The 15,650-nt window shown below is 50.3% G+C and overlaps 1 long non-coding RNA gene across 1 annotated transcript in view; it reads left to right on the top strand.

Annotated features, from left to right (window-relative positions):
- The first annotated feature begins 2,133 nt into the window (after positions 1–2,133).
- The window catches only part of LOC140430025 (uncharacterized), a 69,474-nt gene continuing 55,957 nt past the window's right edge, over positions 2,134–15,650 (top strand). Inside the window, exon 1 of the long non-coding RNA XR_011949283.1 lies at positions 2,134–2,217. This is a non-coding gene — a long non-coding RNA (uncharacterized lncRNA). The remainder of the gene's footprint in view (positions 2,218–15,650) is intronic.

Here is a 15,650-nt window from a genome sequence, read left to right as displayed (position 1 = left end):
GGGAGGGACTGATTATAGTGTGGGGATGGGGCTGATTACTGTGTTTGTGTGTGGGGGAGAGGGGCTGATTACTGTGTGTGAGGGTGAGGGGCTGATTACTGTGTGTATGGGTGGGGCGGATTACTGTGTGTGGGGAGGAGGGGCTGATTACTGTGTGTGGGGGAGGGGCTGATTACTGTGTGTGGGGGAGGGGCTGATTACTGTGTGGGGAGGAGGGGCTGATTACTGTGTGTGGGGGAGTGGCTGATTACTGTGTGTGGGGGAGGGGCTGATTACTGTGTGTGGGTGAGGAGCTGATTACTGTGTGTGGGGAGTGGCTGATTACGGTGTGTGGGGGAGGGGCTGATTACTGTGTGGGGAGGAGGGGCTGATTACTGTGTGGGGAGGAGGGGCTGATTACTGTGTGGGGGAGAGGCTGATTACTGTGTGTTGGGAGGGGCTGATGACTGTGTGTGGGGGAGGGGCTGATTACTGTGTGGGGTGAGGGGCTGATTACTGTGTGTGGGAGGGGCTGATTACTGTGTGTGGGGGAGGGGCTGATGACTGTGTGTGGGGGAGGGGCTGATTACTGTGTGTGGGGGAGAGGCTGATTATTGTGTGGGGTGAGGGGCTGATTACTGTGTGGGGTGAGAGGCTGATTACTGTGTGTGGGGGAGGGGCAGATAACTGCATGTGGGGGAGGGGCTGATTACTGTGTGTTTGGATGGGGCTGATTACTGTGTGTGAGATGGGCTGATTACTGCATGTGTGGGGGAGGGGATGATTACTGTGTGTATGGATGGATGGGGCTGATTACTGTGCGTGTCCATGGGGCTGATTACTGTGTGGGGGAGAGAGGGGCTGATTACTGTGTGCGGAGAGGGGTTGATTACTGTGTGGGGTGAGAGGCTGATTACTGTGTGTGGGGGAGGGGCAGATTACTGTGTGTGGGGGAGGGGCTGATTACTGTGTGTTTGGATGGGGCTGATTACTGTGTGTGAGATGGGCTGATTACTGCATGTGTGGGGGAGGGGATGATTACTGTGTGTATGGATGGATGGGGCTGATTACTGTGCGTGTCGATGGGGCTGATTACTGTGTGGGGGAGAGAGGGGCTGATTACTGTGTGCGGAGAGGGGTTGAATACTGTGTGTGGGGGAGGGGCTGATTACTGTGTGGGGAGAGGGGCTGATTACTGTGTGGGGGGAGGGGCAGATTACTGTGTGGGGCATGGGCTGATTACTGCGTGTGGGGAGGGGTTGATTACTGTGTGGGGAGAGGGGCTGATTACTGTGTGTGGGGGAGGGGCAGATTACTGTGTGGGGAGAGGGGCTGATTACTGTGTGTGGGGAGGGGCTGATTACTGTGTGTGGGGGAGGGGCTGGTTACTGTGTGTGGGGGAGGGGCTGATTATTGTGTGGGGAGGGGCTGATTACCGTGTGTGGGGGAGGGTCTGATTACTGTGTGGGGAGAGGGGCTGATTACTGTGTGTGGGGGAGAGGCAGATTACTGTGTGGGGAGAGGGGCTGATTACTGTGTGGGGAGAGGAGCAGATTACTGTGTGTGGGGGAGGGGCTGATTACTGTGTGGGCAGAGGGGCTGATTACTGTGTGTGGGGGAGGGGCTGATTACTGTGTGTGGGGGAGGGGCTGATTACTGTGTATGGGGAGGGGCTGATTACTGTTTGGGGAGAAGGGCTGATTACTGTGTTTGGGGGAGGGGCGGATTACTGTGTGGGGGGAGGGGCTGATTACTGTTTGTGGGGGAGGGGCAGATTACTGTGTGGGGAGAGGGGCTGATTACTGTGTGTGGGGGAGGGGCTGATTACTGTGTGGGGAGGGGTTGATTACTGTGTATGGGGTAGGGGCTGATTACTGTGTTTGTGGGAGGGGCTGATTACTGTGTTTGGGGGAGGGGCTGGTTACTACATGTTGGGGAGGGGTTGATTACTGTGTGAGCGGAGAGGCTGCTTACTGTGTGAATTACAATGTGTGGGACAGCGGTGGATTACTGTGTGGTGGGGGAAGGGCTGGTTACAGTGTGGGGATGGTTTGTTTACAGTACGGGGAAGTGACTGGTTGCAGTGTGTGGGAGGCATAGCTGATTACACTGTTGGGAGAGGAGCTGATTCCTGCCTGTGAGGGTAGAGGCTGAACACTGTGTGTGGGGAGAGGGGCTGATTACTCTGTGGATTGGATTGGATTTGGGTTGGATTTGTTCATCGTCACGTGTGCTGAGGTACAGTGAAAAGTATTTTTCTGCATGCAGCTCAAACAGATCCTTTAGTACATGAAAGGAAAATACGTAATAGGGCAACACCAGGGACACAATGTAAATACATACACACTGACATCTGGTGAAGCATACAGGACTGTAGTATTAATCAGATCAGTCCATAGGAGGGTCATTTAGGAGTCTGGTAACTGCAGAGAAGAAGCTATTTTTGAATCTGTTTGTCCGTGTTCTCAGACTTTTGTATCTCCTGCCTGATGGACAAAGTTGGAAGAGTGAGTAAGCCGGGTGGGAGGGGTCTTGGATTATGCTGCCCGCTTTCCCCAGGCAGCGGGGGGTGTAGATGGAGTCAATGAAAGGGAGGCAGGTTTGTGTGATGGACTGGGCGGTGTTCACGACTCTCTGAAGTTTCTTGCGGTCTTGGGCCGAGCAGTTGCCATACCAGGCTGTGATGCAGCCAGATAGGATGCTTTCTCTGGTACATCTGTAAAAATTAGTCAGAGTCAATGTGGACATGCCGAATCTCCTTAGTTTCCTAAGGAAGTAGAGGCGCTGTTGTGCTTTCTTGGTCGTAGCATTGACGTGGGTGGACCTGGACAGATTATTGATGATGTGCACACCTAGGAATTTGAAGCTAGGGCAGCATGGTGGAACAGTGGTAAGCACTGGGACTGCGGCGCTGAGGTCCCAGGTTTGATCTCGGCTCTGGGTCACTGTCCGTGTGGAGTTTGCACATTCTCCCCGTGTTTGCGTGGGTTTTGCCACCACAACCCAAAGATGTGTAGGGTAGGTGAATTGGCCACACTAAATTGCCCCTTAATTGGAAAAAAAATAATTGGGTACTCTAAATTTAAAAAAAAAGGAATTTGAAGCTGTCGACCATCTCCACCTCGGTCCTGTTGATGCAGACAAGGGTATGTACAATACTTTGCATCCTGAAGTCAATGACCAGCTCTTTAGATTTGCTGGCATTTTGGGAGAGATTGTTGTCATTGCGCCACTCCCATTAGGTTCTCTATCTCTCTTCTGTACTCTGACTTATCGTTGTTCCGATCTGATCCACTATGGTTGTGTTATCAGCAAACGGATAGATGGAGTTGAAGCCAAATTTTGCCACATGCTCATTTATGTATAGGGAGTATAGTACGAGGCTACGTACGCAGCCTTGCCGGGCCGCTTTATTGAGGACAATTGTGGAGGACGTGCTGTTGTTTATTTTTACTGATTGTGGTCAGAAAGTCTTGGATCCAGTTGCAGAGTGAGGAGCCACGTCCTAGGTTTTGGAGCTTTGATATGAACTTGGCTGGGATTATGGTGTTGAAGGCGGAACTGTAGTTAATAAATAGGAGTCTGATGTCGGAGTCCTTGTTGTCGAGATGCTCCAGGGATGAGTGTAGGGCCAGGGAGATAACGTCTGCTGTGGACCGATTACGGCAGTATGCGAAATGCAGTGGATCTAGGCATTCTGGGAGAATGGAGTTGACGTGCCTCATTACCAACCTCTCGAAGCACTTCATTACGATTGATGTCACGGCCACTGGACAGTAGTCATTGAGGCACGTTGCCTGGTTTTTCTTTGGCACCAGCATGATGCTGGTCTTCTTGAAGCAGGTGGGGGCCTCGGAATGAGGTAGGGAGAGGTTAAAGATGTCCCTGGGGGCAGCACGGTGGCACAGTGGTTAGTATTGCTGGCTCACGGCGCCGAGGTCCCAGGTTCGATCCCGGCTCTGGGTCACTGTCCGTGTGGAGTTTGCATGTTCTCCCTGTGTTTGTGTAGGTTTCGCCCTCACAACCCAAAGATGTGCAGGGTAGGCGGATTGGCCATGCTAAATTGCCCCTTAATTGGAAAGAATGTATTGGGTACTCTAAATTTAACAAAAAGATGTCCGTGAACATGTCTGCCAGCAGGTCCACTCAGGATAGAGTCCATGACCAGGGACCCCGTCCGGACCCATCGCCTTCTGAAGGTTCACTTTCAAAAAGGCTGATCTGAGGGCGGCACGTAGCACAGTGGTTAGCATTGGGACTATGGTGCTGAGGACCCGGGTTCGAATCCCAGCCCTGGGCAACTGTCCATGTGGAGTTAGCACATTCTCCCCGTGTCAGCGTGGGTTTCACCCCCACAACCTAAAGACATGCAGGTTAGGTGGATTAGCCACGCTAAATTGCCCCTTAATTGGAAAAAGAAATAATTGGGTAGTCACAATTTAAAAAAAAGATTTCAAGAAGGCCGATCTGATTTTGAAAGTTGGGACGGTGGGTATGGGTGTGTCCTGGGCTACTGAGGTAGTCAACAGCAGTTTGATGGTTTGTGGACGGAAAGGGGCTGATTCTTGTGTGTGGGTAAGGGGCCCATTACTCTGTGGGGAGAGGGGCTCATTACTGTGGGTGTGTTGGAAGGAGGGGCTGATTACTCTGTGCGGGGGAGTGGCTGATTACTGAGTGTGGGGGAGAGGATGATTACTGAGTGTGGGGGAGAGGCTGATTACTGAGTGTGGGGGAGGGGCTGATTAATGAGTGTGGGGGAGTGATGTACCATCAATGACGACAGATGAGAGTCGGAAGAGTAAACTGTGGCTTTAATCAGCTAAAAGATACCTGCTGGCAGCCGGTCCCAGATTGAGGACAGGGCTGGAGGTTAGCCACCTTTGATTGATTAATGATCTCATAGTTAGGGATCCTCTTGGAAGGAGCGACCACAATATGGTGGAATTTAAAATACAGTTGGAGGATGACAAGGTAAAATCAAACACTAGTGTTTTGTGCTTAAACAAAGGCGATTACAATGGGATGAGAGAAGAACTAGCTAAGGTAGACTGGGAGCAAAGACTTCATGATGAAGCAGTTGAGGAACAGTGGAGAACCTTCCGAGCGATCTTTCACAGTGTTCAGAAAAGGTTCATACCGACAAAAAAGAAAGACGATAGAAAGGGGAAAAATCGACCGTGGATATCTCAGGAGGTGAGGGAGAGTATCAAATTGAAGGAAAAAATATACAGTGGCAAAAATTAGTGGGAGACTAGAGGACTGGGAAGTCTTTAGGGGACAACAGAAAGCTACTAAAAAAGCTATAAAGAAGAGTAAGGTAGACTATGAAAGTAAACTTGCTCAGAACATAAAAGCAGATAGTAAAAGCTTCTACAAATATATAAGACAAAAAAGAGTGGCTAAGGTAAATATTGGTCCTTTGGAAGATGAGAAGGGAGATTTAATAATAGGAGACGGGGAAATGGCTGAGGAGCTGAACAGGTTTTTTGGGTCAGTCTTCACAGTGGAAGACACAAATAACATGCCAGTGACTGATGGAAATAAAGATATGATAGGTGAGGACCTTGAGATAATTGTAATCACTAAGGAGGCAGTATTGGGCAAGCTAATGGGGCTAAAGGTAGACAAGTCTCCTGGCCCTGATGGGATGCATCCCAGAGTGTTAAAAGAGATGGCTAGGGAAATTGTAAACGCACTAGTGATAATTTATCAAAATTCACTAGACTCTGGGGTGGTCCCAGAGGATTGGAAAGTAGCAAACGTGACACCAATGTTTAAAAAAGGAGGTCGGCAGAAAGCGGGTAATTATAGGCGGGTAAGCTTAACTTCGGTTGGAGGGAAAATGCTGGAATCTATCATTAAGGAGGAAATAGCGGGGCACCTGGAGGGAAATTGTCCCATTGGGCAGACGCAGCATGGGTTCATAAAGGGTAGGTCGTGTCTGACTAATTTGGTAGAATTTTTTGAGGACATTACCAGTGCAGTAGATAACGGGGAGCCAATGGATGTGGTATATCTGGATTTCCAGAAAGCTTTTGACAAGGTGCCACACAAAAGGTTGCTGCATAAACTAAAGATGCATGGCATTGAGGGTAAAGTGGTAGCATGGGTAGAGGATTGGTTAACTAACAGAATGCAGAGAGTGGGGATAAATGGGTGTTTCTCTGGTTGGCAACCTGTAACTAGTGGGGTCCCTCAAGGATCAGTGTTGGGCCCGCAGTTGTTCACAATTTACATAGATGATTTGGAGTTGGGGACCAAGTGCAATGTGGCAAAGTTTGCAGACGACACTAAGATGAGTGGTAAAGCAAAAAGTGCAGAGGATACCGGAACTCTGCAGAAGGATTTGGACAGGTTAGGTGAATGGGCTAGGGTCTGGCAGATGGAATTCAATGTTGCCAAGTGTGAGGCTATCCATTTTGGGAGGAATAACAGCAGAATGGATTATTATTTAAATGGTAAGATGTTAAAACATGCTGCTGTGCAGAGGGACCTGGGTGTGCTGGTGCATGAGTCGCAAAAAGTTGGTGTGCAGGTGCAACAGGTGATTAAGAAGACTAATCGAGTTTTGTCTTTCATTGCTAGAGGGATGGAGTTCAAGACTAGGGAGGTTATGCTGCAATTGGAAAGGTGTTGGTGAGGCCACATATGGAGTATTGTGTTCAGTTTTGGTCTCCTTACCTGAGAAAGGACATATTGGCACTGGAGGGAGTACAGAGGAGATTCACTAGGTTGATCCCAGAGTTGAGGGGATTAGATTATGATGAGAGGTTGAATAGATTTGGACTGTACTCATTGGAGTTTAGAAGGATGCGGGGGGGATCTTATTGAAACATAAAAATTATGAAGGGAATAGATAGGATAGATGCGGGCAGGTTGTTTCCACTGGTCGGGGAAAGCAGAACTAGGGGGCATAGCCTCAAAATAAGGGGAAGTAGATTTAGGACCGAGTTTAGGAGGAACTTCTTCACCCAAAGGGTTGTGAATCTCTGGAATTCCTTGCCCAGTGAAGCAGTTGAGGCTCCTTCTTTAAACGTTTTTAAGAAAAAGATAGATACCTTTCCAAAGAATAAAGGGATTCGGGGATATGGTGTACGGGCCGGAGAGTGGAGCTGAGTCCACAAAGATCAGCCATGATCTCATTGAATGGCTGAGCAGGGTCGAGGGGCCAGATGGCCTACTCATGCTCCTAATTCTTATGTTCTTATGTTTATACTTGAGCCTGAGGGGCGGAGCCACAGGCGGAGCCAGCAGGGACAAACCCAGACATGTAACAAAAATTAAGAACAGTACGTACAATAAGTAAGAACAGTAAGTACAAGATAATACAGTGGTTTACCACAGGGAGGGGCTGATTAAGGCTGTGTGTGGGGGAGGGGCTGATTACTGTGTGTGGGAGAGGGGCTGTTCACTGTATGTGGGAGAGGGGCTGATTACTGTGTGTGGGAGAGGGGCTGATTACTGTGTGGGGGGGAGGAGCTGATTACTGTGTGGGGGGGAGGAGCTGATTACTGTGTGCAGGGGAGGGGCTGATTAATGTGAGCGGAGAAGGTCTGATTACTGTGTGGGGGGAGGGGCTGATTACTGTGAGCGGAGAAGGTCTGATTACTGTGTATGGGGGAGGGGCTGATTACTGTGGGGGGGAGGGGCTGATTACTGTGTGGGGGTGGGGCTGATTACTGTGTGTAGGATAGGGCAGATTGGCGTGTGGTGGAGAGACTGAGTACTGTGTGGGATAAGGCTGAGTACTCTGTATCTTGGGGAGGGGCTGTTTGCTGAGTTTGTGTGTGTGGGAGGGGCTGATTACTGTGTGGGGGGGTTGATTACTGTGTGGGTGAGGGGCTGATTACTGTGTGTGGGGGAGGGTCTGCTTACTGTGTGGGTGAGGCGCTGATTACTTTGTGGGGGAGGGGCTGATTACTGTGTGGGGGAGGGTCTGCTTACTGTGTGTGGGGGAGGGGCTGATTACTGTGTGGGGGAGGGGCTGCTTACTGTGTGTGGGGGAGGGGCTGATTACTGTTTGGGGGAGGGGCTGCTTACTGTGTGGGGGAGGGGCTGATTACTGTGTGTGGGGGAGGGGCTGATTACTGTGTGGGGGAGGGGCTGCTTACTGTGTGGGGGAGGGGCTGATTACTGTGTGTGGGGGGGCTGATTACTGTGTGGGGGAGGGGCTGATTACTGTGTTTGGGAGGGGCTGATTACTGTGTGGGGGAGGGGCTGATTACTGTGTGTGGGGGAGGGGCTGATTACTGTGTGGGGGAGGGGCTGCTTACTGTGTGGGGGAGGGGCTGATTACTGTGTGTGGGGGAGGGGCTGATTACTGTGTGGGGGAGGGGCTGATTACTGTGTGGGGGAGGGTTTGCTTACTGTGTGTGGGGGGGAGGGGCTGATTACTGTGTGGGGGAGGGGGTGATTACTGTGTTGGGTGGAGGGGCTGATTACTGTGTGGGTGAGGGGCTGATTACTGTGTTGGGGGAGGGGCTGATTACTGTGTGGGGGAGGGGATGATTACTGTGTTGGGGGGAGGGGCTGATTACTGTGTGGATGAGGGGCTGATTACTGTGTGGGGGAGGGGCTGGTTACTGTGTGGGGGTGGGGCTGATTACTGTGTGTGGGGTATAGGGCAGATTGGCGTGTGGTGGAGAGACTGAGTACTGTGTGGGATAAGGCTGAGTACTCTCTATCTTGGGGGTAGGGGCTGTTTGCTGAGTTTGTGTGTGGGGAGGGGCTGATTACTGTGTGTGTGGGGGAGGAGCTGATAACTGTGGGGAGAGGGGCAGAATATTCTGTCTGGGGTGGAGGGAGTGATGACTATATGTGTGGGAGGAGATATTTTTGTGTGTGGGTGATGGGCTGATTACTGTATTGGGGGAAGGGCAGATTACAATGTGGGGCAGGGATTTTTTTAAGTGTGTGGGGGAGGGACTGGTTACAGTGTGGGGGGAGGATGATGACCTTGTGATGGGATTTCATCAGTTATTCCTTCTGAAACATGATAGTGACAAGTGGATCTGCACAAATGACATGTTCAGATTAGCTCTCCATAACTTTGGCTCGGCCTGCTTTGCAGCCCTGGTCGTACTTTAATCAGCCACTTGTATACAGTCCGAAATTATAGCGATGCAGTGCATTCACAAGGGCACTGTTGTGGTACAGGACCAAAGTAATGTGTGTGTGGGGGAGGGTCTTATTACTGTGTGGGGGAGGGGCTGATTACTGTGTATTTTTCATAGAATTTACAGTGCAGAAGGAGGCCATTCGGCCCATCGAGTCTGCACCAGCTCTTGGAAAGAGCATCCTACCCAAGATCAACACCTCCACCCTATTCCCATAACCCAGTAACCCCACCCAACACTAAGGGCAATTTATCATGGCCAATCCACCTAACCTGCACATCTTTGGACTGTGGGAGGAAACCGGAGCACCCGGAGGAAACCCACGCACACACAGGGAGGATGTGTAGACTCCGCACAGACAGTGACCCAAGTCAGAATCGAACCTGGGACCTTGGAGCTGTGACGCAATTGTGCTGTCCACAATGCTACCGTGCTGCCCTCCCCCACTGATTACAGTGTGGGGGAGGGGCTGATTACAGAGTGTGTGGGAGGGGCTGATTACAGAGTGTGGGGCTGAGGCTGATTACTGTGGGGGAGGGGCTGATTACTGTGTGGGGGAGGGGATGATTACTGTGGGGGAGGGGATGATTACTGTGTGTGGGGGAGGGGAGGGGAGGGGCTGATTACAGAGTGTATGTGGTGGGTAGGGGCTGATTTGTGTGGGGGAGAAAGGCTGATTACTGTGTGGAGGTTGGGCTGATTACTATATGGGGGGGTGCTGATAACTGCCTGTGGGGTGAGGGGCAGTTTACTCTGCATTGTGGAGTGGCTCATTACTGTGTGAGGGGGAGGGCAGATTACTGTGTGTGGGGGGGGGGGGCGCGCTCTTGGGGAGGGTCTGATTAATGTGTGTTGGAGGAGGAGCTGATTACTCTGGGGGTGGCTGATAACTGTGTGTGGGGGTGGCTGATTACAGTGTGGGGAGAGGGACTGATTACAATGTGTGGGGGAGAGGCTAATTAATGTGTGTGCGGGGAGGGGCTTGTGACTGTGTGTGTGGGGGGGGGGGGGGGGGCTAATGTCCGTGTGTGTGGAGGAGCGGGGCTGATTACTGTGTGTGGGGGGGATAGGCTAATGACAGTGTGTGTGCGGGGCGGGGCTGATTACTGTGTGTGGGAGGGTAGTGGGCTAATGACCGTGTGTGGAGGAGAGGGGCTGATTACGGTGTGTGTGGCGGAAGAGTCGGATTACTATGTGTGTGGGATAGGGGTTGATTTATGTGAATGCCTGTGGAGGAGGGGCTGATTACTGGGTGGGGAGAGAGGCTGATTCCTGTGTGAGGGTGAGGGGCTGATTTCTGTGTGTGGGGAGTGGCTGATTACTGTGTGGAGGAGGGGATGATTGAGTGGGGGAGGGGCTGATTACTGTGTGGGGAAGGGGCTGATTACTGTGAGGGGAATGGGCTGATTACTGTGAGGAGGTGGGGCTGATTACAGTGTGGGAGAGGCTGATTACTGTCTGTGGGGGATGGGCTGATTACAGAGTGTGTGGGGAGGGGCTGATTACTGTGCGGGGGAGGGGCTGATTACAGAGTGTGGGGGAGGGGCTGATTACAGAGTGGGGGAGGGGCTGATTACAGAGTGTGGGGGAGGGGCTGATTACTTTGGGGGAGGGGCTGATTACTGTGTGGGGGAGGGGATGATTACTGTGTGGGGGAGGGGCTGATTACAAAGTGTGGGGGAGCGGCTGATTACTGTGGGGGAGGGACTGATGACTGTGTGGTGGAGGGGCTGATTATAGAGTGTGGGGAGGGGCTGATTACTGTGTGGGTGAGGGGCTGATTATAGAGTGTGGGGTAGGGGCTGATTACTGTGTGGGGGAGGGGCTGATTATAGAGTGTGGGGTAGGGGCTGATTACAGAGTGTGGGGGAGGGGCTGATTATAGAGTGTGGGGAGGGCTGATTACTGTGTGAGGGAGGGGCTGATTATAGAGTGTGGGGTAGGGGCTGATTACAGAGCGTGGGGGAGGGGCTGATTATAGAGTGTGGGGTAGGGGCTGATTACTGTGTGGGGGAAGGGCTGATTACTGTGTGGTGGAGGGGCTGATTACTGTGTGGGGGAGGGGATGATAACTGTGTGTCTGGGTATGGGGCTGATTACTGTGTGTTGGGGAGGGGCTGATTACTGTGTGGGGGAGGGGATGATTACTGTGGGGGAGGATATGCTTACTGTGTGGGGGAGGGGCTGCTTACTGTGTGTGAGGGTAGGGCTGATTATTCTGTGTGGGGGAGGGGCTGTTTACAATTTGGGGGAGGGGCTGGTTACAGTGTTTGGGGGAGGGGCTTATTAATGTGAGTGTGGGGAGGGCCTGGTCACAATGTGTTTGGGAGAGGCAGATTATTATGTGTGTGGGAGGGGCTGATTATTGTGTGGGGAGACGGGATGATTACTGTTTGTGGGGCAAGGTACAGATTACTATTGCGTAGGGCAGGGGCTGATTAATGTGTTTGTCTATGGGGAGGGCCTAATTACGGTGTGTGGGAGGCGCTGAATATTTTGTGAGCAGGGCTGATTACTTTGTGCAGGGCAGGGGCTGAGTACACTGGGGGAGTGGCTGGATACTATATGTGGGAGGTCTGAATACTGCGTTTGTGGGGGGAGGGGGCGCTGATTACAGTATGTGGGGAGGGGCTGGTTATAGTGTGTGGGGGGAAGGGCTAATTTCTGTGTGTGGGGGTGGGACTGATTACTATGCCGGGGTGGGGGAGGGGGGGGCTGAATACTGTGTGTGAGGGGGAGAGGCTGATTGCTGTGTTGGGGGAGGGGTGATTCCTGAGTGTGGGAGGAGAGGGACTGATTACTGTGTGGCAGAGAGGCTGATTATAATGTGGGGGAGGGGCTGGTTATAGTGTGGGGGGAGGGGCTGATTAATGTGAGTGTGGTTGAGGGCTGAATATTGTGGGGGGAGGGGCTGATTTCTGTATGTGTGGGTGAGGGGCTGATTACAATGTGTGGGTGAGGGGCTGATTACAATGTGTGGGGAGGGGCTGGTTACAGTGTGTGGGGGGAATGGCTGATTCCTACGTGTGGGGGAGGGGCTGATTGAAGTGTGTGTTGGGGAAGGGCTGGTTACAGAATGTGTGGGGGAGGGGCTGATTGCAGTGTGTTGGGGAGGGGCTGATTACAGTCTGTTGGGGAGGGGCTGATTGTAGTGTGTGTTGGGGAGGGGCTGATTACATTGTGTGTGGAGGAGGGGCTGATTGTAGTGTGTGTTGGGGAGGGGCTGATTACAGTGTGTATGTGTGGGGGAGGGGCTGATTGTAGAGTGTGTTGGGGAGGGGCTGATTACAGTGTGTGTGGGGGAGGGGCTGATTGTTGTGTTGGGGAGGGGCTGATTGTAGTGTGTGTTGGGGAGGGGCTGATTGTAGTGTGTGTTGGGGAGGCGCTAATTACAGTGTGTGTTGGGGAGGGGCTGATTACAGTGTGTTGGGGAGGGACTGGTTACAATTTGTGTTGGGGGAGGGGCTTATTACAGTGTGTGTTTGGGGAGGGGCTGGTTACAGTGTGTGTTTGGGGAGGGGCTGGTTACAGTGTGTGTTTGGGGAGGGGCTGGTTACAATTTGTGTGGGGGAGTGACTGGTTACAATTTGTGTTGGGGGAGGGGCTGATTACAGTGTGTGTTTGGGGAGGGGTTGGTTACTGTGTGTTTGGGGAGGGGCTGGTTACAATGCTTGTTTGGGGAGGGGCTGGTTACAATGCGTGTTTGGGGAGGGGCTGGTTACAATTTGTGTGGGGGAGGGGCTGGTTACAGTGCGTGTTTGGGGAGGGGCTGGTTACAATCTGTGTTGGGGAGGGGCTGGTTAACAGTGTGTGTATTGAGAGGGTCTGATTAATGTTTGTGAGGGACAAGGGCTATTTACAGGGCAGGGAGTGGAGAAGACAGACTTCACGGCATATTTTGTCATATAAAAATATGACAAGCAGACAGAAACCTCTATGACTACATGTAAGAACTCTAATAATTGTACACTGAATGTAACTGCTGCTTGATTGCCGGATTGTTTCTGTTGGCATTTGACCTCACATTAAGTTTCAAGTGTTAAAATGGGGTGTTGTTGAATATAGCTTGGGGAAGCACTGTTCTCGTAGAAAGTTGCCCATTCTTTTGCCTTCCAGGAAACCTATGCAAATCTTCGGTTTGGATCTTATTAGTCAATTTTTTTGTCAACTCCAGTGGGCACATTCCTCCAGCACCCCATCCAATTAAACCATCTCAGCCATCACAACGTTTTTTTGCAATAAACAAAAAATATTCAAAGAAAATAATGAACAGAATGTTTGAATTCATCCCTCTGGGTTTTCTTCCACAACAGTGTCCAGTAGCTTAATCTTTAACTTGTGAAGTGCCCAGGACAATTCTGGGAAGTGTTAGCAAACCTACCTCTGCCTCTCTCGCTGATGGTGCTACATGACTCTCGTAGTTAATCCCAATCATAGCCACTGCTGCCAGTTGATCAAATGTTCCACGATTTTGGGCCAATCACTGTTGTGGAATAAAATCTTGTACATTATGATTGGTTGCCTGGGTCAATCTGAGGATTCTGGCTCTCTTGGAGAATTGGTCATGCCTTTAACACAAATCCAGTTGCAGCTTTGATGCAGAGGCACTTTGCATTCATAAAGTGCCTCAAATACAATAATGCAGCTGTCAGTTCTTCACTTAATAACAGAGAGAAAAATACTGAAACCATTTAATTCTGTTTGGTTGTTTTGCTTTGAATAAAAACAATTTCAGAATGTGATGCACGCCTTTGTAATATCAAAGATAGTCATAATTATTCAACACTTTAACCTGAAGAGAATTTGGTAATAGGTACAATCTTGTCCAAAAACAGAATGCACATAAAGCCTGTCAAGACTTGTCGGATTGTAGTAAGAATCTCACCCAAAGCGTTCTGTTTTTGCTCACCAGACTGTGGTTAATGCTTGTTTGTCCTGACTCAAGTTTTATTAATTGCTCATTTTTAAAATTGAGATAAATGGTACAGAAAAAACAGCTTTAACAACTCTTTATATGTCAGTAGTTTTACAAAACTCTTCTTGAATCCCCTGATTATTTTTCTGGTTCAGAATTATTCTTTAATACATGCTTAATAGAAGACATCTGCAAGTTACTCCCGATTTTGCGGGTGGAACAGCAGAATATAGTTAAACTATTATATATGTGAATCCTTATAAAGTATAAGTAGCTTTTCACTTAAATCTGAGATTCTCTCCAGTGCAATGGCATTTCATGCTTCATTGAAGTATGATTTTATCCCACTCCATATGCTTGTTAGATTAAAATGTTAATAATTTTGTTTCATCCTCTTCCAATAAACTGGAAAAGACTGATTTGATGCAGATGCAGTAGTTATAGTTCATGGGGGGGGGGGGGAGAACTGTGATTTTAAAAATCGCAATCAGCAATTTATGAATTTTTGATAAACATTGAATTTAAAGGACCTAATAAACTTCAAAAGTGGATAATATTCAAGAGAAAAAATTGTCATTGTTTGTTTCTAAACTTGATACAATTTTGTAAATTATATAGAAAATATCAAAGGAACTTCTCCCTCCGTACAAAATCTCCTACCCATATTCACAGCCACCTGGGACATTATTGTCTCCTGTGGTCGCTCAATTCCATGAAGACTATCACGGACCATTCTCATATATCTCAGCATGCAGGGCACCCCATCCCCTGGTAACCTCTGACTTCAATCCCACTTCTTTCAGAACCTCCCCATGCAAACAACTCATCTTCAGTTACTTCCAACTCCACTTTCAAACTTTCAAGTGACAAACCATTAATCCTCCTTTGTTACGATAACTCCGCAGCTACAATTTGTCCAGCCACTCGCTCATCTCTACTTTCAAAGACCTTGTCCCCAACAATGCTGTCACTGCCCTATCCTGTCATTACCCTATGCTTGGTACCAATTTCTGTTCCCTCAAGATTCAGTGTACCAGGGACGTAACATGCTTAACTTAATCACCGCATCTGTTTGGACTACTAAGTTTCACTGTGCCATATGCTTCTTTACCAAACTATGGAGGGCTAAATTAACCCCAGGCACTCTTCCTCTTCTGTTTTCTTGACTACTTCCCTACATCCTTCAACGTTGCTCCTCTTTCCTCACCTCTATGTATCTGAGAAGTTGATGGAATTTCTCATCATGAAGACTGAGTCCATGAGTCCAGTCCCTGGAGCTCCCGACTCAACCCCGACGGCAAGACCCGGCCCAACGCGATCCCCAGAGACCCGCCCAGTGACCCGACCCAGAGAGGCCCGCCCAACAACCCAACCTACCTGGTGATGGAAGAAAGAAAAATCCACGTGGAGGGTCGACCGGGCCTACTTCAAGATCCGACCCCAGGAGCGGCCAGGGAAGGAACAGACCACAGGACCCAGCCCAACTTGCCTGAGGAAGCCCCTGCCCACGACCCAGGACCCCCAAAACGGCGGAGACCGCGCACGATGACCCGAACGCGCTGCAAGGTTTTCCCGCGCCCGCAGAACGCCGGGACCCATCCGGATCGCAAACATGCCCGCCTAGCAATCCCTCTACCTCA

Source organism: Scyliorhinus torazame, chromosome 9, assembly GCF_047496885.1.
Source record: "Scyliorhinus torazame isolate Kashiwa2021f chromosome 9, sScyTor2.1, whole genome shotgun sequence".
In the NCBI taxonomy this organism is placed as follows: Eukaryota; Metazoa; Chordata; class Chondrichthyes; order Carcharhiniformes; family Scyliorhinidae; genus Scyliorhinus; species Scyliorhinus torazame.
Note: the sequence above shows the minus strand (reverse complement) of the source record. Positions and strands in the feature narration are given on the sequence as shown.